General features: G+C 36.5%; 1 protein-coding gene and 1 long non-coding RNA gene across 2 annotated transcripts in view; one reads left to right on the top strand and one right to left on the bottom strand.

Moving 5' to 3' along the window:
- Window positions 1–25,901, top strand: part of TENM2 (teneurin transmembrane protein 2) — a 3,267,991-nt gene that overhangs the window by 1,556,989 nt on the left and 1,685,101 nt on the right. The gene's annotated exons all lie outside the window — the stretch shown is intronic.
- On the bottom strand, window positions 14,250–17,712 carry LOC144225905 (uncharacterized). The gene is made up of 3 exons (XR_013333465.1): window positions 17,664–17,712; window positions 15,977–16,101; window positions 14,250–14,507 (listed from the first exon to the last, which is right to left on the bottom strand). It is a non-coding gene; the product is annotated as an uncharacterized LOC144225905 (long non-coding RNA).

Raw genomic sequence — 25,901 nt, 5'->3', positions numbered from 1 at the left:
ATTTAGGTGTGTTCTGCTTCACTGGACCCATTGAAAATGGCTTTTCTGTCTCACTCCATTGGTTTCATGGGGGTGGGGGTTGATCCGTGAATCTCTTGTATGATATGTCTGAAGTTCTATACGAGTGTATAGTGTCAGGTGGTGTCAAATTTCTTTCATTACCAGGCAGCAAAGGGAGGCTGGATTGACAAGGACTTATCATTTTCATAAGATACGGCTTTGCTTTAATTTTTTTGGACAGCAGGTTTTGTGCTTTGTTGCATGATGCAGTCAAAGAAACTAGTGGTAAGTACTAGTTGTTGACTTAAGTATTGTGAATGGTAAATAATAGCTAATTCTATAGCATGGTGATTCCCTTAAAAGCTCTGAATTCACTAGACTTTTCATAATTTTTTTCCTTCTCCATGTTTTTCACTATGCCTGACACATTGCACTTCCCTTAATAAAACCAAAAGGAATGCCTACCCCTTGTCTTTTCAGTGACTACATTTTCTCCACACCACTAGCAAGGACAGTCCATTGTCCTGCAACACTCACGTACACATTTCAAACAGTGTTGGTCCATAAGCCAACATGAGCATAAAATGCCTCATGGGACCACCATATTTGAGCATTCATTTCAAAGTAACTCTTTTCGAAACAATGAAATCTGGCCATGTGTAGCAACATGGATGGCCCTTGAGGGTGTTATGCTGAGCGAAATAAGTCAGGCAGAGAAGGACAAATATCATATGTTTGCACGTATAGGAGGATTAGGAGGAACTTGACGGAGGAACAAGGGGGAGAAGAAGGGCGGAAATGGTGGGGGAAAGGGAGAGAGGCAAACCATGAGAGACTCTTGAATGCTGACAAAAACTGAGGACTGATGGATGTGGGGGGGAGGGGGGATGGGCATGGAGGAGGACACTTGTGGGGATGAGCACTGAGTGTTATGTGGAAACTAATTTGACAATAAACTATTTGTAAAAAAAACAAAAACAAAAAACAAAGTAACTCTTTTCTTTAACTCAGCATTTCAACAAATTACTTAGCATGAAATGAAGCACAAAGTGAAAAGAGAAACGTTGATTTCCTAGATTTTTTTCTGTTTACCATTCCTATTATCACAGCTCATGTGGTGAAAGCCTACATAAACACTGCTAAGTCCATGGATTTCTGTATTTTGTTACATTAGAACTTGACACAGACATTTTTACGTTATAAAGTAGACTCCACCCTGTGCTTCTTAAATGATTCCATTGCCTGAAACTCACATCTTGTAGCTGTGGGAATAAGAATGTTAGCGTTAGGTCAAATTACTGTGTGGTGAAGCATGGACCAATCTTTAGTTTAATCCAAAAAAATTTTTTTATATTTTTAACATTTATTTAGTTTTTGAGAGACAGAGAGAGACAGAGCATGAACGGGGGGAGGTACAGAGAGGGAGTCACAGAATTGGAAGCAGGCTCCAGGCTCTAAACTGTCAGCACAGAGCCCTACAAGGGGCTCAAACCTATGAACTCTGAGATTATGATGTAAGCTGAAGTTGGAGGCTTAACCGACTGAGCCACTCATGTGCCCTGGTTTAATGCAAATTCTATTTTGGGGTTCTGTATGAAATACCCATAGCCTTTGAAGTGATTATTTACATTTTATTAAATAAATGCTGATTGTGAGTTATGAGATGCTATTATGTTGAAACAGCTTTATTAAAAGCATCTCCACTTGTACACCAAGATCAGAGTTCTATTTATGGGACTTGACAGAGGTAATATCATATATGCTTTTCATAGTCCAGATACTTTCCTTTGTGTAACATTTAAAAAAATTATTTTAATGTTTTATTTATTTTTGAGAGAGAGAGAGAGTGTGTGAGCAGGGGAGGGTCAGAGAGAGGGGGACGTACAAAATCTGAAACAGGCTCCGGGCTCTGAGCTAGTTGTCAGCACAGATCCTGACGCGGGGCTCGAACCTAAACCATGAGATCATGACCCGAGCCGAAGTCGGATGCTTAACCGACTGAGCCACCCAGGCGCCCCTTTGTGCAACATTTTTAGAAAAAGTCTTGTCTTTAATTTTCCTGATACCATAAAATAACCAACCATGGCATTATGAACACAGTACTCCTGAAGCATCAAAATTTGATAAATCAGATGGAAAAGATAAGTACAATATGATCTCACATATATGTGTAATTTGAAGAAAAAAAACCCTCATAATTACAGACACTAGATTGATGGTTGCCAGAAGCAGGGAATGGCGGTGGAAGAAAATGGTGAAGAGAATCAAAAGGTACAAACTTCTAGTTATAAAATAAGTAAGTCATGAGGATGTTATGTAAAGCATTACAACTATAGTTAATAATACTGTTTTGCTTATTTGAAAGGAGCTAAAAGAGGAGATCTTAAAAGTCCTTATCACAAGAAAAAAGAAATTCTATAACTATATATGGTAACAGATATTAACTAGATGTATTCCAGTGATCATTTTGCAATATATGCAAACAGACAAATCGTTGTGATGTATGTTGGAAATTAATATTATGTTGTATGTCAATTATACCTCAATAAAAGAAATCAAAATTAATTTCCAGTTAGTTCCTGGCCCCATTATTCTACTGGAACTCATCTTCTGAGGGTGGGCATGTGAAAGGTTAGAAGGTCTCTTTCCACTAATTCATGAATTTAATTTGTCCAATTAATCAAACAATAGGCGGCATCTGTTCCTTCCTTAACCTTCAAGTTTATATGCCATGATTATTCCATGAGAGACTTTGCCAACTTTGCAAAGCTACTTTATATAAAATTACACAGGTCATAATTTAAAAATCTGAAAATAGATCTGATCCAGAGAGATCCTAAATCTGTTGAATAAGTTTTCCATACAAGGTGGCAAGAAACCATGGTCTTTCTTCATTTTACTGGAAAGATGGATTTTTCCCCTAAGAAAAAAGTAGAGCCCTTGTGTGTTCATTTTTCTAAAACACAAGAATCTTCCCTGTTTTGTTATTTATTAAACTATGAACATATCACTGAACAGCATTTTAACCTTACAGCCCAAACCCATTCAGTTAGATGTCCACAAAATCAGAGTAAACAAAAATTAAGAAGATTTGAAGAACTATTTGTTTTTACATAGTAATCTTTTTCTACAGTGTTGGTATGAATTAGAAGTATAAAACGGAAGCAAGAAAATGCTTGAAGTATTTATGGAAATATTCATTTTTAAGTTCCTTATAGCATTTCAGGAGCACCTACTTAATGTACAAATAATTGATGTGCTAATTACAAATCTTTTTTGTCTGGTTTATGTCCTCCTTTCTCAACTCTTAAAGCCTCATTAGTGAAGTTCTTCTGTGGGTTTTGATGTTATCACAGCTTTAGAAAACCTAAACCAAATGTTATGTGTCTTTTTCAAAAGAAACACAGCATGCTTCATAGTGAACTGGACTCCTTCTGATTTTCTATGATTTTTGTCATGGAATTTTTTATTTATGTTAAAACCAAGGTCAAGAACAAATGATTTTGCTCCATAATCATACTTGTGTGCAAAGAAAAGTTTACCAGCCTATTTATGTTTGATGTATCCTGCAAAAGAAGGAACTTAAAAGTATAGAATGGTGACATTTTAGAATTGCAAAGGTCCTCAGAGATAATCAATCCCATCCCATTTGTTTTAGAATAGATTTGATCTTGAGGAAATTGAACCCTAGAGAGAAATTAAGTGACCTAACCACATTATTAATGGCAGACTTTAGAATAACCAATCTTCTATTGCAACTCCCAGCCCAGGGTTCTGGCTACTATGACTTAAATATTTTCCCTTGTCCACTTAAAAAATATATATATATGTTTATTTACTTCTGAGAGAGAGAGAGAGAGACAGAGAGAGCGAGAGAGAGCAACCATGGAAGGGGGAGAGAGAACGAGATACAGAATCCAAAGCAGGTTCTAGGCATTGAGCTCTCAGCACAGAACCAGACACAGGACTTGAACTCACACACTGTGAGATCATGACCTGAGCTGAAGTCAGCCACTTGACTGACTGAGCCACCCAGGCGCCCTTCCCCTTGTCCACTTTTAAGTTTGCTTAGATTTTATTTCTATTAACTAAATTTTATAATTTGTTATATTGTCTAATAGGAGATAGATATATATCTCTCTGTAAAACATTTTAAAACCAGTTCTTCTTAGACTCTGTGCAGAGGAAAGTAAAATGCTGTAACATTTTCAGGGCATCTGGAATAAAACATATGTTTTAGTAACATAATGCTTATATTAGGCGAGTTAAAGAAAAGAATTTGAATTTTTTGGAACACCTAAATTCACTTTACTTTAATATCATCCTTCTAACGTCGCAACAGTTTCTAAAGTTGCATAGTAAAACTGTTTGGCACCTTTTATCTAATTTTTCATTTCATTTTCCATTTGCAAGAAATGCAATTTATTATTATAAATTTAGATAATAAAATTATTCCTTGTTTCAAATACCTCACGTGTTTTTTTGTTTTTTTTTTGTCTACTAATGATCAAGGACAGTTCAAATGTTTTCCCCCTATATTTTTATTTAGAACACCCTAGAACCTTACAAATTAAGTTTTCCTGTAACCGTTTGTCAAAAGAGAAACTTGAGGTTTAAAAAAGTTCAGTATCATGTCCAAGGTCGCAAAGCTAGTAAGAGTTAAAGCAGAAATTCAAATCTAAGCAGTCTAACAATGGAACCCTTGGTATCATGTTTAAAATATGATCTTGTATAAGATCCCCAAAGTCAATTTCTTTCTCAAGGGTGGTTATATCAGTAAATGACACTCTTTTATTCATGTCTCCGTATTTTTACCTTGTAGAACCCACCAATAATCAGCAGGTCACTAGAAGTGTTCAAACAGAGATGAGAATCATCTTTCAAAGAAATATGCAAGTGCTGAAGAATATGGATATGACTTCTAAGATTCTATGAGTTTTAGGTTCCTTGTGAAATGAATTTCACTAGGATACAGTGTTGAGAATAATTCTTACAGGTTTTTTAGTTAGAATGATGTCTGCATTGCCACTAAAATTTTTAAATTGAAGTGTTTGTTGTTGTTGTTCAAATAATGTTTCAAAGGCATATATTTCTCTCCCAATCTCTCCCCTTTGTTTAGATTTTATTGATTGCAGCATGGCAGAGTAGTTATAAGAATGCTACCATTTGAAAATCAGAATCCTGGTATCTTCAGATGTCTTCTCAGGAAAAAAGAAATATATTGTTAGTATTATTTATTCTGAGTTTTTCCCATCTCCCAAAGCAGAAAATGAGGCAAAGTTTTATTTGTGAGTAATTTATTTGGAATAAACAGATTTGTGAAGGATGGAGTGGTGGAACGAAGAAAAAAGGAAAAAAAAAAAAAAACACCTGGATGCCTGTCAAGTTGGCCACAGGCTGTAGAGACTGAATTTAATCTCCCCTCTGACCTTCTGAGTAGCCAGATGAAATGCTTCTCAGAACTATCCACCTGGGGCAAGAAGGGAGAAGTATTTGTTCACCTGCATTTGTCTCGTGTTGTCAAGTTTCCTGCGCTTTCTGTTCGCACAAGTGTGACCCCTGAGATAATTCCCACAGGCTCTAAACTTTGCATTCAGAGAAGCCCCAGGACAAGAAACGTGAGGAATACCCATGTGAGCTCAGAGCAAAGCCCCCTGTGGGTGTATCTGCCCCAAGCTGGCCAAAACCTGCTCAGCTGGTCACTGTGCAGCTTCAATGAGTGAGGTTCAAGAGGATTTGCAGTAGAATATGAGAGGTTCATTTCAAAGGCTTATCATGCCTTCCAATTGTATTCTTTATACCATGTTTCTGACAGGTAGAGAAGCACACGCAGCACAAGAAGAAGAAAATTTCTAGGTGTGGAATAGCAGGTACTTTCAACTTTGGAGCCTGGCTCATTTCCCTCAACCCAGACCTATCTGGTCCTGTGGTAAAATGAGTTAGAAATGTCCTGGGGACAGGAAGACAGCCTGATAGCTCACTGGAATTGTACAGGTAGAGGGATCATGAAATGTCACTTAGTCTACATGCTACCCTGAAGCATTAATTCACAGTATATTTTATTGTCTTGACATTTAAATATAGTCATTTGATACAAATACATTTTGGATGAAAGTTTTACATGCTTTCTTGGATAGGGTATCAGCACTGACTGCTGGAGCCACAGGATGAATTCAGAAAGTTAGTTTTTGTGTCTATTAAAGTAGCTAAATCTAGTAGCTCTGAGCTCATCAAATTCTTACTTATGGATGAGATTATTCTATGGCCAAGAACTCAATAAATAGGAAGCAGGCATACATAAATAGGAATGTTGCATTAGACATTTACCAACAGAAGTGTCTCTTATCTTTAGTTTAAATATAGGCTCATGGTAAACTGGTTCTTTGATTTGCTTTTTGTTTTGTTTTGTTTTGCATTCATATGTAGATTTTAATGAATCAACATCTCCATCTTTACTTCTGGTAGATTATAAACATTTTATATGAAATCTCTTCTAGAAATCTTTTAATGCCTCCTTGTTGGGCTCATGTTCTTAGATTTTTTGTTTGTTTGTTTGCAGTATATGGGTACCAGTTCAAACTACCACAAACAAAATAAATGCATACATACAAGCAGATAATCAAGACTTAACTGCCCTAATAAGAACTTCGTACCATTTCTGGCTTTTGTAATGACTGGATTCAAATAATATCATTAGTATTCTCTCCAACTCTTAACTCTGCTTTTGCCATAGTGGCTTAATTTCCAAATGTGGACACCAAGAAATTTAGATTTATGGTCTGTAAGGGTAAACTCAGGTGAAAGGGTGTGCTCTTTCCTACTAGCTCTGGAAAAATTTCCAGGAAACACTCTGATTGGTGGTTGTGATCCCTATCCATTGTTTTGGATAGGAGGATGGAATGTGTATTGTCTAGGACTGGATCACATGCTGACTCTTAGAAAAAGGGACAGAAACAATTCCTCTCTCTATAGATTGACATCAGAGGAGCCAGTAAATCTTTAAGAGTCCATCTGTGTGTCATTGCCAAAATAAGGATGTTAAGACTGCAAAATTATTATGTGTATCTCTCATGTTTCTCTAATGACATTTAGCAGTTTAGAAATTCTGCCTTCTCAGTGGTCCAGAAACATCTAGAGGCCAAAGGCGGTTTCTTGTAAATTTTATTGAAACTATGGTCTATCAGAGTGCCTGGCACTTACTACTAATTAAAAATTGAATTGGTCACAGTTTTTCTGATTAAAGATATACCATGACATTCGGGTCAGTTTATTTATAGAGTAAATCAAACACTTTAAAACTATATATGACAGAACAATCATCACCTAATTCAGATTACATCATGTAAAATAGATCAATAATTAACATTCTACCCGACAGGGAGGATCAAATGCTTGAGAAAATCAGTGTGGGTAGTGCTGTTGAAATCTGCTTCTAATTTTGTCCTGAAAACATTTCGTGATCAGTAGTAGTTCTGTAGATTTTTATGCATGTAAATAAAGGAAACGTGCAAGTTAATAAAATTGTATCATGTTTCATCATGAGTAATGAATAGCTGCAGAGTCTTCAATGAGAAAACTAGATTTGCTACATTTTAAGCATTTCAACAAAAACAGAAGTGGGAATTCATTAATATGTAGTCTAGGTGTTTTTCTTTGTGTTTAATCTGTCACAGAAAACAAACTGTGATATTGTTAAATAAAATGAAGCCAATTGAATATCTATTCAGGTTTGGACATTCTCTTACCATCACATCTTATCTGTCACTTACATGGGGATAAAATAATATCTCCTGCTTTAAAAGAAAAATTTCCAAAGTGCTGAAATAATTTTACACAATTCATGGTGAATGTAAAAATAACCTACAATAGGGTCTTATGCCAAATTAGGCAGCACTTTAGAGAAGCAGGGAATAAAGGCTCAAAGTGAGAGGGAGCTAGGAAGAGAGCATTCTCCTCCTTGTCAGAATAATTGGTTCATTAAATGGAAGGAGAGAAGGGGAAGAGATAAAATGGGAGGAGAGTTCCCACTATTAAATATGTATTGCACAAGGTCTCTCTCAACTTGCATTGCAGCATCACAGCTGATATACACAGACCCTAATAAGCAGCAAAGTGAATAGGGAGCTGGACTCCCAATTGTTCAATCTGGTTCTTTTCCCCAGTGATAAAGAGAAGGGTGCACCGGTTCCCCTAATCCCAGGGATCAGACCCTGAAGCTAAGCAAAAGGAAGAAAGGGCTGATTAAAGCCACAGCAGTCAAGACCTTTGTGCAGTTGTGATATGTGGGTGTATATAGACACATGGCTGTATAAAGAGCACACATGTGGTCAGTGGAGTGCTGTGAGTGAGCCTCTAGGATGAATAGTGCCATTATAAACATAAGTCATTATTAGTAGCCAGCATAAATAGGTTGGCCTGTCATGGGGTTAAGATCTGTGATCCACTGGGACTTGCCACTCTTCAGAGCAAGGGGATGCAGCTGCTGTTAACAGAAAAATCTGTCTTGAGAACGTATCCAAGAGCCGATGGAAAAGTGGTTGCTCGTAGATGTGGTCTTTAATTAAAGTGGTTGTTGTAGAGAGAAGGTCATCAATCGGAGGTGACCCTTGGATCGAGTTTTGATCTCCAACTCACTGTTCAGTTTTATTCAAGGGACAAAGAGTCAGGAGGGAACCAGAGTGAATAATATCAAGGCAGGAGACACATTTACTTGTGATGTGTAAAACCATAAAAGGTTCAAAGTTTGGGTTTTGGTTCAAATAAAATCCCAAGAGTTCAGATGGTTTTCTAAACCCTCTGAACCTCATCAATGCAGAGAACCAGCTGAAAGAAATCTTGCAAGAGCAAAATGGTTCTCAAAATGTTTGGCCACTTGACTAAAAAATCTGGCCAGAAAAATACCATCAGCAACTTACGGAAGTCTAGGCAAATGACATGGAAAGGTATGCTTTAAATGTCCTGCAAGGCAGCTTTCCCAGATTTTAGCTACTGTTTGATTGCCCAAATAGAGTGAGAATGCGAATGGAGGCACGAATGGCGTCCATAACATTTAAAAGAAGTGTTGTCAAGAAACAAAAAACTAGAAGGGCTTACAGAGTCACAGGTTATTGAGATTAGAAAACAAACCAGAGAGGCACAGAATGCTCAAGATTTGGGTAGCAACATTGTCACACAGAACATATTCTGTCTTCCATGTTTCCTGACTTTAATACTCCTAGAATAGAAGCTGAGGAAGAACAAGGCTGGGAAAATCAGTCCGTGAGGAAAGAGGGTATCTAAATTTTCCTAACTGCCTATTCCTTTTTCCTGCCTTCACCTTGATGGCCATCACGTCTCCTGTGAAGATATAGGACTGACCAGGGGCAAATCTTAACAGAATTTCTTCTCTTAGCATCCTCTCCTTAACATCCATAATATGAAACTTTTCTAGATTCTTTGTACATTCTTTCTCTACTGTGACTACCCAGGGTTTCTCAACCACGGATTTCCCTCGCCTTCTATATCCTGGCCTTTTCTTAGTCATAAGTATCCTCTTGGCATTGTAGCCGAAAAGAACAGGTCAAAGCAATTTATAGTCAGATATACATGTGAGAGAATAGCTTTATGTGTTTTCTCTGCTGAGGTAAAGTTCCTTCTGTGAGAATAATTTCCTAATAAAAATAAAAATAACGTCCAGTGGTGAGGGGGAACCCTTAGAAGAGGGAGTCCTTATTTCAAATTTTCTTTAGCAAGGAGAAAAGTTGCTTTAATCACTTCAGCAGTAAGTTGTGTGTCTTTATGATAGCAAGGATCATGATATACAGAAGATCTTTAATCAGGATATGTTGAAATATTTTTACCATCCCCATAGAAGTTTGCAACCCTTTACCAATATTTAAGATCTATTTTTTGGTATCTCATTGTTAATGACTCAAGTTAAAAATGTTAATCTTATTAGCAAATATATGTAACTATTTTCTACCCCTAAAAAAAAGAAAAAAAGAGGGAGTCTTAATATCCATCATATATACAGCTTTCAGTGGATAGAGTTGTTGTATGTGGATCCTTTTACCCTTTCCCCAGCTTCTGGAATTATGCACCTGCTGAGAGATCACAGGTATGTCTGTCTCTCACTGGCAAATGCTCTTGACCTCAGACTGGCTTCACCCAAGAATATGCTCTCCCTCTTCCAGGGACAGCTGTGACCAGAGATTGACAGATTCAGGAATGAAGAGCTTTTCACCCCTTCCCCCATAATTAATCCTAGTTTGAGTCAACCATGAAGAGCCAGCCTAGCTCTGGGTCACCACCTTGTTTTTTTGGGATCATCCAAGAATTTGGTCACACTTACTTGCACAAGGGTTATTTAGAGAGCGATCTCAGGAGATGCATCTGTAAGCATGTGAGGAAGGCAGGATGAGGCAGAAGGACATGAATGATAACTCTCTGTTTCCAGAAATACTCAATGTAAAACAGTGTTTCTCCTTACATTCTCAAGTAGGCCAGTCAGCTTCTCATAAATACTACTGTTTAAGAGACTCCTGCTGCAGATAGCAGACTGGCTCACATCTTGCATTAGGAAGAGAAGGGTGGTGCAGTGGGAGCTCAGAGGGAGAGTGTGTGAGGAAGAGTGAATGGAGGTCAGTGTGGGCCGGGCAATTATGGGTGCATAATAATGGGTCTTAGCATACTAGAGGAGAACCTTCCCCTCTGTCAGGCAAGCTATCATTCCATTTTCACCTCCAACCTGCAAATTTCAAAACCGATCCTTACTTTTTATATCTGCCCTCCATGTTGCAGGTACAAAAACATTTCAGAACAAATGTGATCTGATCATTTTCCTATAAATAGAGATCTTAATTATCACATTTATCCATTTTATTTCTTTTGAAAGGTTTTTAGAGGTTGTATATCAATGACATCCCTTCCGAAGGATTTGCATTTGAAAGGCTGTTGTTCAAATTTAATTCACATTTGACACAATGTTTTCTCTTGCAGAACATTATGGAATATCTGAAAATCAGGTTTCAGCAGCCTCTATTCTACATCGCTCTGATCATTTCGCTTTTTATTATGGGTGTGTTCTAAGTGAATTTCATGTGTGTTGTGGAAATGAAAAAAAAATCAGAAAATATTCATAGTCTTTATTCAGTCCCATTTTGATTTTGAACCTGCCCTCCCTGTTTTGTCTTCCCCATGGGAAGTGCTGCCTACAGGAGCCTGCAGGACAGTGTCTCTGGGCTTCCTGGGTTTTCTGGGGGCCAGAACAAGCATTAACCTGAAGGAAACTCAGTGCCTTGTTGATGGAGAGTCACAATTAACTTTTATCTCCGACTCTTTGCTTTTCTCCTGTGAGAGCAAGTCTGTATGAAATCATTCCACGTGCCCCGATGGTTTGTTTTGCACGTCAAGCTCCAGCAGTTCTCAGTCAAAACTAAGGTTACATCCCACAAACCCAAGCTACAGTGAGGGCTCTCTTTTAGGGCAGCAGGATGTGCAGCTTCCCCCCTGGCTAATCCCATTATCTCAGGAAAAAAAAATAATGTTGGGTATTGATAGAAGAGGTCCCCTTCTTAGGGAGAGCTGTCCAGAGAAGAGATCAGAGGCAGCAGGAATAAGCATCTATTTGTTTTGTATGCTGTTCTCATATTAAGAAATCTTGGCCCGGCAGTGAGAACCCCCCTCCAAAAAAAAAAGATACACACCAAAATCAGATGCAAATGCAGGATACAGAGTAAACTGCAGAGTGGTATGCTGTCTTCGTATCATTGCTCATTTTACAGGTTTTGTCAGTTGCTGAAAAACGGTGGAGGATAATTGGCCTGAGATGTAAAGCCACACTCGGCTGTTCCAAGGAACAAAGAAAGACAGCTTTAGCCCACAAGGCCATATTTTGTGAAACACACTCTTCCTTTTTAGTAATGAGCAGATACACAGTGCTCCTTCTCAGCTCTGAAAAATCTGTAGCTTTCCCCCTGCAATGTTGTACAAGGCATTTAAACTGGTGCCATTTGTAATGCCGTGGTCGGTCTCATTGAACCGAGAGCCTACACTTGTTATCTTAACGAAAGGCGAATGACTGCAGCACTCCGGAGCAGCTGTGTGAGAGCAGCAATATCCTTCCAGCATATTTGACCTTATGACGATAGCATCAGAAACCATGATAGCAAATAATCAGGACCCACAAAGTACCCGTCCCGGCCACTGTCATGATATTCTAGGTGTAGTCCATGTTTCCTGTTTAGAAGTGGGCAAATATTTGTCAAGAAATATGAATATGAAAATCTGACTGAGGAATTCAGGTCACAGGGAGAAGACACAAGTAGCCCACGACCCCCAAGGGAAATATAAATATGTTGTCCTAAGGAAAAAGCATTCCCCATTCAAACTCCATCGTCATCCTCCACTGTTGGCACGGCGACATTGCCAAAGGTGACTGTGATGACGCCTCTACTTTTTGTTCTCACTTTCTCTTTTGAATTCTGTCACCATCCTGACTTCTCTTCTTTAAAGTCCCACCCCTACCACATGTCATTTTCACTGTAATTTACTTGCTTTGCTTTAATCCACTGTGGATACAACAGAGTGATCTTAAAAGCAAAGTTGATTATATCACCTCCTTAATAAAAATTTCCAAACATTCCCATAATACTTAGAATAAAATCAGAACTCTCCAGTGGAGGCCAAGACTGGGCATGATCTGTGCTTTCTCTCAGTTACTTATGCTCTCATGACTCACTTCTTCTCCCTCATCATACTCCAGGAATGGTGAGTGGCTTTCTTTCTTCTTTCTTTGCCCAAACCTTTCCTCAAGTGCCCCCTCTACCTACTTTTACTTAAACTAGTCACTTACATTACTTAGTTACTTCCTTAAACTAATTATTTCTTCTCGCCACTCAAGTCTCAGCTTAAATGCTACTGCCCGGTTGGAATCTTCCTTTTCAGTTTTTCTTTGCACAGTGCTATATTCGTTTTTCGGGTTCACGACATAGTGACCCAACAGCCCCATACAGTGAGCTGTGTTCATCCCTATCAGGGCAGTGACCATTTGTCCCCCCCCCCCCCCACAACACCGTTCCACCATTATTAACTACATTCCCTGAGCTGCACCTTTCATACCTGTGACTTACCCATTCTATAACTGGAATTTTGTAACTCTTAATCCCCTTCACCTATTTTGCCCATCCCTCTAAGCCTCTCCCCTCTGGAAGCCACCAATATTTATTTATGCTCGCTGTATTCATGATTCTGTTTCTGTTTTGGTTTTTCTTTTGTTCATTTGTTTTGGTTTTTAGATTCTACACATAAGTGAAGTCATCTGGCATCTGTCCTTCTCTGTCTGACTTATTTATTTAGCATAATACTTTCTAGGTCCATCCATGTCTCGGATGGCAAGATCTCATTCTTTTTAAGGGCTGAGTAATATTTGATTGTATATAACACATCTTCTTTATTCATTCATCTATCAGAGGACACTTTAGTTGCTTCCATATCTTGTCTTTTATGAATAATGCTACCATAAACATGGGGGTACATATATCTTTCCTAGTTCCTTTTTTCATTGGGGGCCGATAAATATTCAGTAGTGGAACTACTGAATCATATGTGGTTTTTTTTTGTTTTTTTTTTTAATTTTTCTGAGGAAACTCCATACTGTTTTCTACAGTGGTTGTACCAATTTACATTCCCACCAACAGTGCACAAGGGTTCCCTTTTCTTCACATCTTCACCGACACTTGTAATTCCTTGTGTTTTTCATATTAGCCATTCTAACAGGTATGAGATGCCATCTCATTATGGTTTTGATTTGCATTTCCCTGATGATGAGTAATGTTGAGCATTTTTCAAGTGTTTGTTGGCCAGCTGTACATCTTCTTTAGAAAAATAGATATCCATGTCCTCTAGCCATTTTTAATTGGATTATATGGTTTTTCTACTATTGAGTTTTATGAGTTCTTCAGTTCTTCGACTGAAGAACTCATAAAGAAGAATTTATCTACAATAGTTTCCTCCATCCCTTTTATTTTATATCTAAGCTTTGAGATTGTTCCTTACAGGTTAACAGGTTCAATCATTTGTAATTATTTTGTATACTTGTTTTCTGCCTCCTTTAAACTATAAATTTTTTGAACTCAAGAATTAGGTCTCCCCCCGCCCCCATTTCTCTTTTTCCTCCTGTTATCTGCAGAGCCTACTCCAGTACTTACCATATATTCCATATTTAATAAATGTTTACTGAATAAGTAAATGTTTCCATATGTCCTATTTTATTTTAGACCTTACTTTAATTTTCTTCCTCATTTGGCCCCCTAAAGAGTAGAACCTAACATCCCATCCTGTCCTCATCTTCAATTTCTTGTGGACTCATGGAACCCCTTCTTTTCTCTTCCTTTATCTTCTGTGTTTCCATAGGAAAAGACAAAGCCAAAGTAATGTCATTGAGCATAGGAGAGGGCATCACAGATGGGAAGGAGAGATAACATATGATGGAGGGCATCAGCATGGTTCCGTGTCTTCTCAAAGGGCTCCTGGCAAAATGAGAGCAGAAACAAGCTAAGCAGATGGTCGGAGTCATCTGCTTTTGCAATTCAGTTGTTTATGTTTTGCCTGCTTTCCTGTCACTTTCGGCTCTTGAGCCCTTATAGGCAGGGTCTTGTCCATGATTATTATGGGAGGTGTCACCTAATGAAGTTTGGGCATTTTATAAACACTGACTGGTTGGTAGTAAAAATTTTAAGCCAGTGCAGGGAAGTTCAGGAAGTATATATGATAAACTTGACCTGAACCAATGATGTTTCAAATTAGTTAGATGACCTTGAATAGAATTGGCCAGAGTTTCCTATATACATTTTCTCTAACAGCTTTTACAATGCTAATTACTCTCATGATATCAGGTGGGCTCACCATCTGAATGTGAAAAAAACAAGCCATTTATTAGTAGTCAAGCACTCCTAAAGCACAGCAACAGTGGGAGCTTTTAACATACAAAGTTCACTCATTTGATTCACATTTATTACTGTGGACACTGTTGATGGTATAGAACACAAGGAGAAACAGTCCTTGCCTTTTCACCTTATTCTTTTTAAACTAGAAAGATGAACAAAAAGGAAAACAAAAATGTATTCAACTACTTAGTTCTCTAGCACAATCAGATTTATTTACTGGAAAGTATTACTGATACTACCCTGGCATTGTCACTGTTTTTTGAAAGACTGAAATTTTTCTCGGATTAGGGCTTAAGCTGACAAAAATGTGTTGTTTATGGGGTTCTGCCAACATGAAAGCTCTGAGCTTGATAATCATTGGGAGGCCAACAAATCAGATGAGAAACCATTGGTAAAATGGTTGGATTTTTGTTTGCTCATTTTTTCTATAATAATAAAGTCTAAGATTATACTTTTAAATTTGATATTAAAATAAAATTACAATTTTTAATATGCTGAACCTATTTTTTTTACAAAATATAGAAAGCATCTAAGAAGACTTTATGATTTATAAATAATGTCGAGCATGGTGACCGTGGATGAGCAGGATGCAGAGTGGATCTTACTGATCTACTACAATCATTATCATAGAGGTTGGGTATGTGGACTTTGCAATGTATTTTTAATCAGTATTTGCAGATTTAATTTAGAATATTCACAAACTGTGAGTCGCACATTGTGTAGCTGAGTGCATGTTTAGAAGTTAATTCTGTCAATCACTATAAAGAATCTGAGATTTTACCTTACTTTGAAATTAACAAGGTAGCTTGCCACAGTTTCATAGATGCTGGCAGAAATATGAGACTTCTGGATTAGAGACATTTAGCTTTATTACTCATAGCACTAAAGGCAGTATAACTTTGTTTGCATTAGTCCCTCTTGAATTCCAAGTCCCAGAGGGCAATGGCAAGATGGACTCAGTTAGATGCCACACACATAGTAGGTCTGTGTCATTCTGAAGAACATTGACCTTCGGAAATCCCAGTCACTTAACGGCAATGCTAGTGGGGTACCTGGATGGCTGTCAGTTATGCATCTATCCCTGGATCTCATCTCAGGTCTTTGATCTCAGCTCAGGTCTTTGATCTCAGGGTTGTGAGTTCAAGCCCCATGTTGGGCTCTCTGCTGGGTGTGAAGCCTGGTTATAAATAGATAAACAAACAAATAAAGTATGTATGTATGTGTGTATGTGTGTTGGGGTACCTTACTGGCTCAGTCAGTTAAACGTCCGACTCTTGATTTCGGCTCTGATCATGATCTCACACTTAATAGTTTGAGCCCTACATCCACAGACCCTGCTGGGGATTCTCTCTCTCTCTCAGTCTCTCTGCCCCTCTCTCACTTGTGCTCTCTCTCTCTCAAAATAAATAAATACTTACAAAGAAAAGCATGTGTCATGGGGAAGATACAGCATTTAAGAAAAATTAAAAAAGAAATAACAGTGCCTTTATTTCTTCCTAGCACTGCTAGGAAAGCTACCTAGTCTTTGCTTCAGAAGGAGTAATTATTTTTATTATATTCTTAAGGGTGTAAAAAAGTACCCTTTGCCCTAGAGGGAGACACTATCTCTATCTTCGAAAGTTGTCCATCTATATAAATATTCTTAAAAAGATAGTCTGGGACAAAACTGTTACAAAACATGTAGAGATGTCATGAAGAGTTACTCTGTAAAGATACTGCTCACTGCTAAATGGGCATGCAGAAAACAATTCTCAGTTTTAAATAAAATACTAAGCAAGAAGCTAAAAGACATAATGATGGCAGGGTATATTTACATTTTGAATGAAAGATTTTTGCATGAAAAATTGATATTTGAACTCCAAGTTTGAAGTCAAATTCTAACAATTTTTAAAGAATGTGAGCCTCACATTGGTATACAGTAAGTGATCATCCTTTTGATGCAGAAAGGTGGGCAGAGTTATCAGAATGTTAAGTCCAGAAATTTTGAAATGACACATTGGATTTCTGACAAAGGTAAAATTGCTTCTTTTAAACAAATGTTAAAATTTCAGAATATTAAAACTTAAACTGCTTAAGGAACTTCTGTCATGTCTGAAATTTTTTGATGTTCATTGGCATAATTTAACTTCTACAATTCCCACACACTGCACAGTTAAAATTAATTTCGGCGTACAGAATCTGCCCCAAAGAAGATTCAGAAAGATGGGTTCACATGTTGCAATGACCTTTGAATGGTTAGAATGTTCTACTTAAAGTGATGAAAATAGAGATTTCCAGCAAATTACAGCAACTAAAAGTTTCCACATTATGTAATTTTTGGTTTAATTAATTCCTTATAGTGCTATCAAATACCTATGGTAGGTTATGCTGTTTACAGTGAGTTGGTTTATAAGCCTGCTCTCCAGGCACCCACAGCCTAGAAGAAGACTATAAGAGAAACTATATTGACCGAGTCATACAGCACTGTACACTTCCTAAATAGTAATTAATTATATGGAACCAAAACTTATTTAAGGTTAATCACAAGGAAGAAAAAGAAAATACTTTGTACTTATAACTACACTCTCTTCACCTTAGAAACACCAAAGTTAAATCCCTTAATGAAAAATGGCATGATGAAAATGTATAATAAGCCAAATGCAGGTTTTCAAGCTTTCATCTGTGACCCTTGAGCAAGTTAGCTAGCCTCCATTTGCCTTAAATTTTTCATGTGAGGATGGAGATAATGATATCACCTACCCAGTAGTGTTGTTGCAAAAAATATTAAGAAAAATGGAAAATACTTGTGACAGTGCTCAACATAAAGTTAGCGGTCAAGAAATGCTTGATGTCATAGTTGTGATTGTTGATGTAAAATGTAGCTTCACTAGGATAAGTTTTCAAAAGTGCTATACTTGATAGTAGTGCAATATACTCATGAAGATAATTTATATTATGTATACAACGAACAATAATTCTGGTTAGATATTTTAATTTTTATTTTCTTATTTATTAGCCATATTGAGATACAATTCACACACCATAAATTCACCAATCTGGTAGGTAAATGTGATGTTTTTTAAGTCTGTCAATGGGTTGGGTAACCTTTTGTGTATCTTCTTTGCCTAATTGCCTATTTTGATACTTTGTCTCTCTTTTCTTAATATTTATTTACTTTTAAAGGTTTTAATGTTTTATTTCCTTTTGAGGGAGAGACAGAGACAGAGCACAAGTGGGTGAGGGACAGAGAGGGAGACCCAGAATCAGAAGCGGTCTTCAGGCGCGGAGCTCTCAGCACAGAGCCATTCGGGGCTCAAACCCACAAACCACAAGATCATGACTTGAGTGGAAGTCAGAGCTTAATGGACTGAGATGTCCAGGTGCCTCTATCCTTTGTCTATTTTTTTTAAATGTTTTTTATTTATTTCTGAGAAAGAGAGAGAGAGAGAGAGAGAGCATGGGCAGGGGAGGGTCAGAGAGAGAAGGAGACACAGAATCTGAAGCAGACTCCAGGCTCTGAGCTAGCCGTCAGCACAGAGCTCAAAGCGGGTCTTGAACACATGAACCATGAGATCATGACCTGAGCTGAAGTCGGACGCTTAACCGACTGAGCCACCCAGGTGCCCCCTCCTTTGTCTATTTTTAAGTTGGGTTATTTGTCATAATATTGACATCTGAGTTATATATTTATTTTGTAATCAAGTATCTTATCAGATTTATGATTTGAAAATATTTTCTCCCATTCTGTGGGCTATCTTCAATATCCTGACCTTCAATTCCTTGGAAGCACACAAGGTTTTAATTTTAACTATTTTTTTCTTTTGTTACTTTTTTGTTGGGGTCATCTCTAAGAAGATTTAAAGCCCAAGATCATGAAAATTTCCTTATGTATTCTCTTCTAAGAGGGTTTTAGCACTTATAGTCAGGTCTTTGATTCACTTTGAATTAACACTTTATTATGTCAAGAAATGCTCCATATTTATTCCTTGCATGTGGATAATTAGTTATCAAAGTATCGTTTGTTGAAAATACTACCCTTTCCCCCATTGAATTATCTTGGTGAAAATCAATTGACCATAAACATAAGGGTTTATATGTGGATTCTCAATTTTATTTCATTAATCAATACATCTATTCTTATTCCAATATTATATTGTCCTGATTACTATAGCTGTGTATCAAGTAGGGAATTGTGTGGCCTCCAAGTTTTTTCTTTTCAATATCGTTTTGACCATTCTTGGCCTCTTATATTTCAATAAGAGTTTTGGAATCAGCCTTTAATTTCTGCAGAAGATGAAAGCTGGGATTTTGACATGGATTTGTATTGAATCTGTAGATCAATTTGTGTATTACCATCTTTGCAATACTGTTTTCCTGTCCACAAGCATGGGACGTCTTCTCCTTTAGTTATGTTTCTTTTAAATTTTTCATCACTGTTGCATAGTTTTCACTTCTTTTGTTAAATGTATTCCTAGTTATTTTCTATTTTTGATGACTTTATAAACGGAATTATTTATTCATGTTTATTTTGTTCATTGCTAGTGTATAGAAATAAAATAGATTTTTATTTATCCTGTATACTGCAAACCTGTCAAACTTATTTATGAGTTCCAATAGGTTTGTAGAGGGTTTCTTGGAATTCTCTGTATCTGTCATCTATGTGCAAGGTTTCATTTATTTCACTTCCTTGTCTAATCTCTCTGGCTGGAACTAACGGTACAATATGGATTGAAGAAGTGCAAGTGGACATCCTTGTCTTGTTACTAGTCATAGGAAAAAGCACACAGTCCTTTCTTCATCATGGTCTTCAGTTTGATGTTAGCTGTGGCTATTTTTATTGAGGATTTTTATCGATGATTTTTATCAGACAGGAATTTCTCTTCAATTCTAGTTTTGCTGTTTTTTCATGCACATGTGCTGGATTTTGTCAAATGCTTTTTATGCATCTGTTGAGATTATCAGGTAGTTTTTTTTTTCATTTATAACTCTGATATGGTGTATGACACAATTTGATTTTCAGAAGTCAGACCACCCTTGAGTGTATGGAATACATTCCACTTGGACACGTTGTATAATTTTTTATAAATGACGGTAAATTCAATTTTCTAGTATTTTGTTGAGAAAGTTTACATCTCTGTTCATAGGAAGTATTCATTTATAGCTTTATTTTCTTGTGAAGTTTTTGTATGCTTTTGGTATGAAAAAAAGCCTGGCCTCATAAAATAAGCTGGGGAGTGTTACTCTTCTAGTTTTTGAAGGAATTCATAAAGTTTGGTATTAATTTTATTTTAATGTTTGGTCAAATTCAACAGTGAAGCCATCTAGGTCTTGGCTTTTTATTTTTTTGTGTGGGGTATTTTAAATGACTAATGACTAATTCAATCTCTTTACATTTTATAAATCTATTCAGATTTTTTATTTCCATTTCAGCTCAGTTTCAGTAGTTTAATCTTTCTAGGAAAGTGTCTTTTTAGCCTCAGTTATCTAATATCTTGGCATACCGTTGCTTATAGTATTCTCTTATGATCCTTTTTATATCTAGAAGCCCAATAAAGATGACCCTGCAGTCATTTTTAATTATATTAATTTGAGACTTATCTCTTTTTTTTCTTGTTGACTGTAAAGGTTTTGGGATTTTGTTGGCTTTTTCAAAAAACCTGCTTTTGCTTTTGTTGGTTTTCTCTTTTGATTTTCTATTTCATTAATTCCCACTCTAATGTTTATTGTTTCCAAGATCTGCTTGCTTTAGGTTTAGTATACTCTCTTTTTCCAGTGTCTTAAGGTAGAACATAGATTATTGACTTGAGATTTTTTTGTATTTTTTTAAAAAATATAGGTGTTACAGCTGTACATTTCTCTCTAACCACTGACTTAGTTGCGTGCCATAAATTTTGGTATTTTGTATGTCCACTTCAATTCATCTTAAAATATTTTCTTACTTTCTTTGTGAGTTCTTTGACTTACTGCTTATGTTGAAGTGAATTGTTTACTTAAAACATTATTTGGGAATTTCCCAAATGTATTTCTATTATTGATTTCTTATTCCACTCTGGTTGGAAACGTACTCTGCATGGTTTAATTTTTAAAACCTTTTTGAGGCTTCTCTTATACTGTAGCATACAGCCTCGCCTAAAGAATATTTCATGTGTACCTGAGAGAATATATATTCTGCTGTAGTTGGGTAGAATGTTCACTAGGGGCTTGCTAGATCCAGTTGGTTTATAATATTGCTCTTGTCTTCTATTTCCTTGTTTATTTTCTGCCTAACCTAAATATTCTGACCATCATTTAAAGTGGCTATCAAAGTATATAGCTAGTATTACTGAATTCCCTGTTTCTCTTAGAGTCTATCTGGACTGATAAACTATTGCCACTCTAGCAGTCTTATTGTTTCTGTTTACATATCATTTTTCTCTCATTTTCCTTTTAACGTATGTTTATCTTCAAATGCAAAGCATATCTCCTTTAGATAGCATACTGTTAGATCATTTTTTAATTTAATTTAATTTTCCTTTTTAAAAAATTATTTTCTTTAGTCTTTTAATTTCTTCATTTGATTAATTTTACTTACATTTAATGTTATTATTGATACAGTTGGATTTATATCTGACTTTTTACTTTCCATTTTCTATATGTTTCCTGTTTTCTTTTTTTCTTAATTCTTTTATTATAGCCTTTTTCTGGAATTAAGTGAATATTTTCTAGGGTAACATTTTAAGTCTCCTAATGATTTTTTTTACTACTTTTTTAGTTATTTTCATAGTGGTTGTTCCAAGCCTTACTGCATACACATCTTAAATTATGAGAATCTAGTTCCGATTTATGCTGAGTTCTAATGAGATATGGAAATGTTCCTCCTCTTCAACTCATTCTTTCTTCCCGTTTTTGCTCTTGTTGCACACGTATTATATCTATAAATGTTACAACAGCAATAGTACATTGTTATAATTATTACATTATGTAACTGTATGTCTCTTATGGAAAGTGAGTAAACAAAAGATTAAGTATATGTTTACAGAGACTGTGATGTTAACTTTTTTTAATTTACCATATCTAGTTCACTTATTTTGTTCCTGTGGCCTTGGGTTCCCATCTGATATCACTTCCTTACTTCAGTAGAGATTTGATCCTACCTTCCTCTTGCTGTTAATTATCAAATATATTATGTGTCTTTACATGAAAAGCCCAAGAATTCAACCTTATGCATACTGTTTTCTACAGTTGCTCTTTAGATTATTTAAAGGAAACAAAGAGAAGAAATATGCACTTAATCTATCTTTTATAATTACATAATTACCTTTACTGACACTTTACTTTTTTGTGTGAATTCAGGTATTACTATCTGTGTTCACTTTCTTTCAGCCTGAATAAATCCTTTCGGTAGTTCTTATAAGTCAGATCTGCTGTTAAAAAAAGATGTTGTTCATGTGAATTTTTAAATTTCACTTTTATTTTTGAAAAATAGTTTGTTCATATAAGATTCTTGGTTGACAGTTTTTCTCTTCCAGCACATTGAATACATTATCCCACTGCCTTTGGCCTTGACTATCTCTGATGGGAATTCCAAGGTTAATTTTATTCAAATTCCCTTATACATGATGAGTCATTTTTCTCTTGTAGATTTAAAATCCTCTCTTTGTCTTTCAACATTTTTACTATTATGTGTCTGAATATAGGTCTCTTTGAATTTATCAAGTTTCTTGAGCTTGTTGGATGTGTGGATAACTTTTTTTCTAAAAATTGTGAAGTTTTTTGCCATTACTTCTTCAGAAATTTTTCTTTTTCCTTTCTCTATCTCCCCTCCTTTTCCTACTCTCATTATATACATGTTAATGTGCTCAATAGTGCCTTACAATACTTTGGTGTGCTCTTCATTATTCCTCATTCTCTTTTCTCTTTGTTCTTCTGATCATATAATCTCTATTTACTGATCTTCCAGTTTATTATTGCTCTTTTCTGTTAACTCAAATCTAGTCTTGAGCCTTTCCAATATAATTTCTATTAACAGTTTTGTACTTTAAACTCTAGAATTTCAAATTAGTTCTTTTTTTAGAATTTTTATTTATAGATAGTCTTTGCTTAATAAGGTATTATCTCCACATCTACCTTTACTTCTTTAAGCATTGTTTACTTTAGTTCCTTGAAGTCTTTGTCTGCTCAATCCACCATCTGAGCCCCATCAATCACAGCTGCTATTACCTGCTTTTCTTTTTCCCATGTATAGGGCAGACATTCCTGTGTCTTTGGAAATCTCCTAATTTTTTTGTTCAAAACTGTACATTTTACAAAATGTGTTGTAGAATCTCTGGATATTGACATCTACCTTTGGAGTCTTGTTCTGTTGTTGTTTGCTTGTTTATTTGTTTAGTGACATGGCTGGATGATTTTAGTGAACTGTATTTCCCCTATAATGTAACCTTGGCATGAGCACAGTCTCTCTGGGAGGGCAGTGGTTTTAACAGGACTCTCTTGTTTTTTTCCTGGTTGTTCCAGTAAGTGATCTGCCTTTGTTGTTACCACACCTACCTAACAAGCCTCCAGGATTTGCTGGTTGATTTCTCTATTGTTTTCAACAATGCCTCAGGGTATAAATTGGCTTCGAGTCTGATCTGGTGGAATTTAGTCCTCTGGAGGGGGGTAGGGTAGTATTTGGGTAATACTGAGCCAACCTCAAGAGAATTTTTTAGCAGCCTCTTTTCCTGGTCTCCTCTCTAACCCCTCCAACCACTACCCTACCCCAGCATTTAAATTTCTACTTCATCCTCAATTCATGTTCTTCTCATAGAGCTATCTGCCTCCTCTTAATTGCTTACCACTAAAATCTGTATTGCTTTTAAGAACACTCTTAGGCTTGAACTCTTCCCCCACACCCCTGCCATCACCACACTGTGCGCGCGCGCACACACACACACACACACACAACTCTAAATATGACCTTCTTGGAAAGAACAATTAAGATCTCTGTTCTCACACCCTGATTCTCCCCCTAGACAAAACCTCTGCATCATTGCTCTACAGTTGCGGAAGGGAAAAGTAGCCTTCTCCCAACATGACTTTGTGCTTTAGGAGGGGGACACTAAGTGAGGGTGATATACTGGTATATTCATTTTGCTTCTTCTGGCATAGAACTTACACCCTACTAGTGAGCTCTGGTGAGGGCAGGTGATGCTCCAGTATTCTTTGTGTGCCACTCCCGTAGTAGGGTTTCTGCCCTGGGACTGGAAGCTGGGTAGAGAAAGAGAGCCCCAGATTTCTTAACTGCTGTTGCTGGAAATAGAGCTTCTGCAACACAGAGCAGGGAAGGGTGAAAAATAACTAGTGACCTGATCCTCTCACTAGGAAGCCATAATTCTAGACTGGTTGCTAAGGAGAAAGGTTGTTCTCTGATCCTGGCTGCACCTACCCTGGTTAGGGCTTCTTCCATCAGGCTACCTGATGTAGGGGGAAAATTCTTGGTTCAAAAGTAACAGACTCTTGCTGTTCTTAACAAGATTTAGTATTTTTTTTAAAATACTCTTTTTGTTTGCTGTATGCCCTTAGACAGTTTTCACAGACTATATGCCTGTTGTTTTTGACGTTTTCGACAGTTTTCACTAGTTTTGGCTCTTGCTGAGAGGATGGTTTACACTGTCCCTTGTTCTTCCATTCTTAAAGTCATTCTGCACTATACTTTGAATAATGTATTTTAGCAATGTACAAAATAATCATAATGCTATAGATCTTGGAAGAAATCCACTAGCTATTGTCCTGTCTGCCTTACTCATTATAGCAGGAAGTAACGTCTTTATTATACTTTCTATAAGGAAGGGTAGGAATGAATTCTTACTGTTTCTCAAGCATCATGCATTTCAACCTGATGTAGAATAACCGTGGGACTTTTGTAGGAACAACAGTAAGACTTGGGTTGCTTTATAAGGCCATGGTTATGAAGGACACTTGAATTTCCCATAAGAAATTTTTTTATTTTTGTATTTGTTTTGTTTTTTAACACTACTCCTAGGCACATTCCCTCAGGATATGGTGTCTATTCTATCTACATGCAATTTCAGGTTTACTTCAGTTTGATAATGAAGGAGATCGGAATTTGCCTTTCCAATCCAAAAAGTCCAAATTATTAGAAAGCTTAGACTATAGGCATTCACTTTTTGAAGGCTAGCTGGACATAAAATTTTATTTTCATTTTTATCTGGATAAGTTTCCTGCTCTGTATTTTCAGTTGATTTAGAGGGAAATTATTTTTTATTTCATGACAAGCACTGCCTTTTAAGCAGGTAGGTTAATCACAAGATTTCACCAAAGTCAGACGTTAATCTTACATAATTTACACAAAGCCTTTACCGATAGTTTAAAAAAAAAAAAAAAAACCTAGCCAAAAATGTTTAGACCAGTGGTTCTCAACCAAAGGTGATTTTATTCTCTCTGTGCATTACCCATCCCACCCACTCTGCCACTTTTAGGAGACATTTGGTGATGTCAGAAATTGCATTGCTTTCACATTGGAGGGAAGGATATATATATATATATTTCCCTATACTTTTTTCTCTAGTTCTAATAACTACTAACCAATTCTTAATTTCTACACTTTTGATATCCCTTAGAGATACAGACATTCTAGTTTCATTAAGTTGTTGAAATAGTTGGTTTTATCACAGTCCCTGGGTTACTTTTCCTTACCTTTCTCCAGAAGATGACACAAATTAACAATCTCACTGTGATCTAACAAATCATACCACTGACTTTCCCTAGAGAAATAATAGTTGTCATGTATACATGTTAACAAATACTCAGCAGGAAAGTGCAAATGCAAAACACTTCTAAACAAAAGCAATGACACTGTCAAAAACCAGACTCCTGAGTTTCGTATTTGATTTCCCCATTCATTCTCATATCCACACTGTCAATAAATAAAACACTTTGCCTCTTTTTCTGTCATAGCCAGACGCTAAAATGTTCCCCAATGATTTTTGTCTCCTGGTTTTTATATCTCTGTGTAGTCTC

The sequence above is a fragment of the Crocuta crocuta genome, unplaced genomic scaffold (genome assembly GCF_008692635.1).
Source record: "Crocuta crocuta isolate KB4526 unplaced genomic scaffold, BGI_CrCroc_1.0 scaffold131, whole genome shotgun sequence".
Lineage (NCBI taxonomy): Eukaryota > Metazoa > Chordata > Mammalia > Carnivora > Hyaenidae > Crocuta > Crocuta crocuta.
Note: the sequence above shows the minus strand (reverse complement) of the source record. Positions and strands in the feature narration are given on the sequence as shown.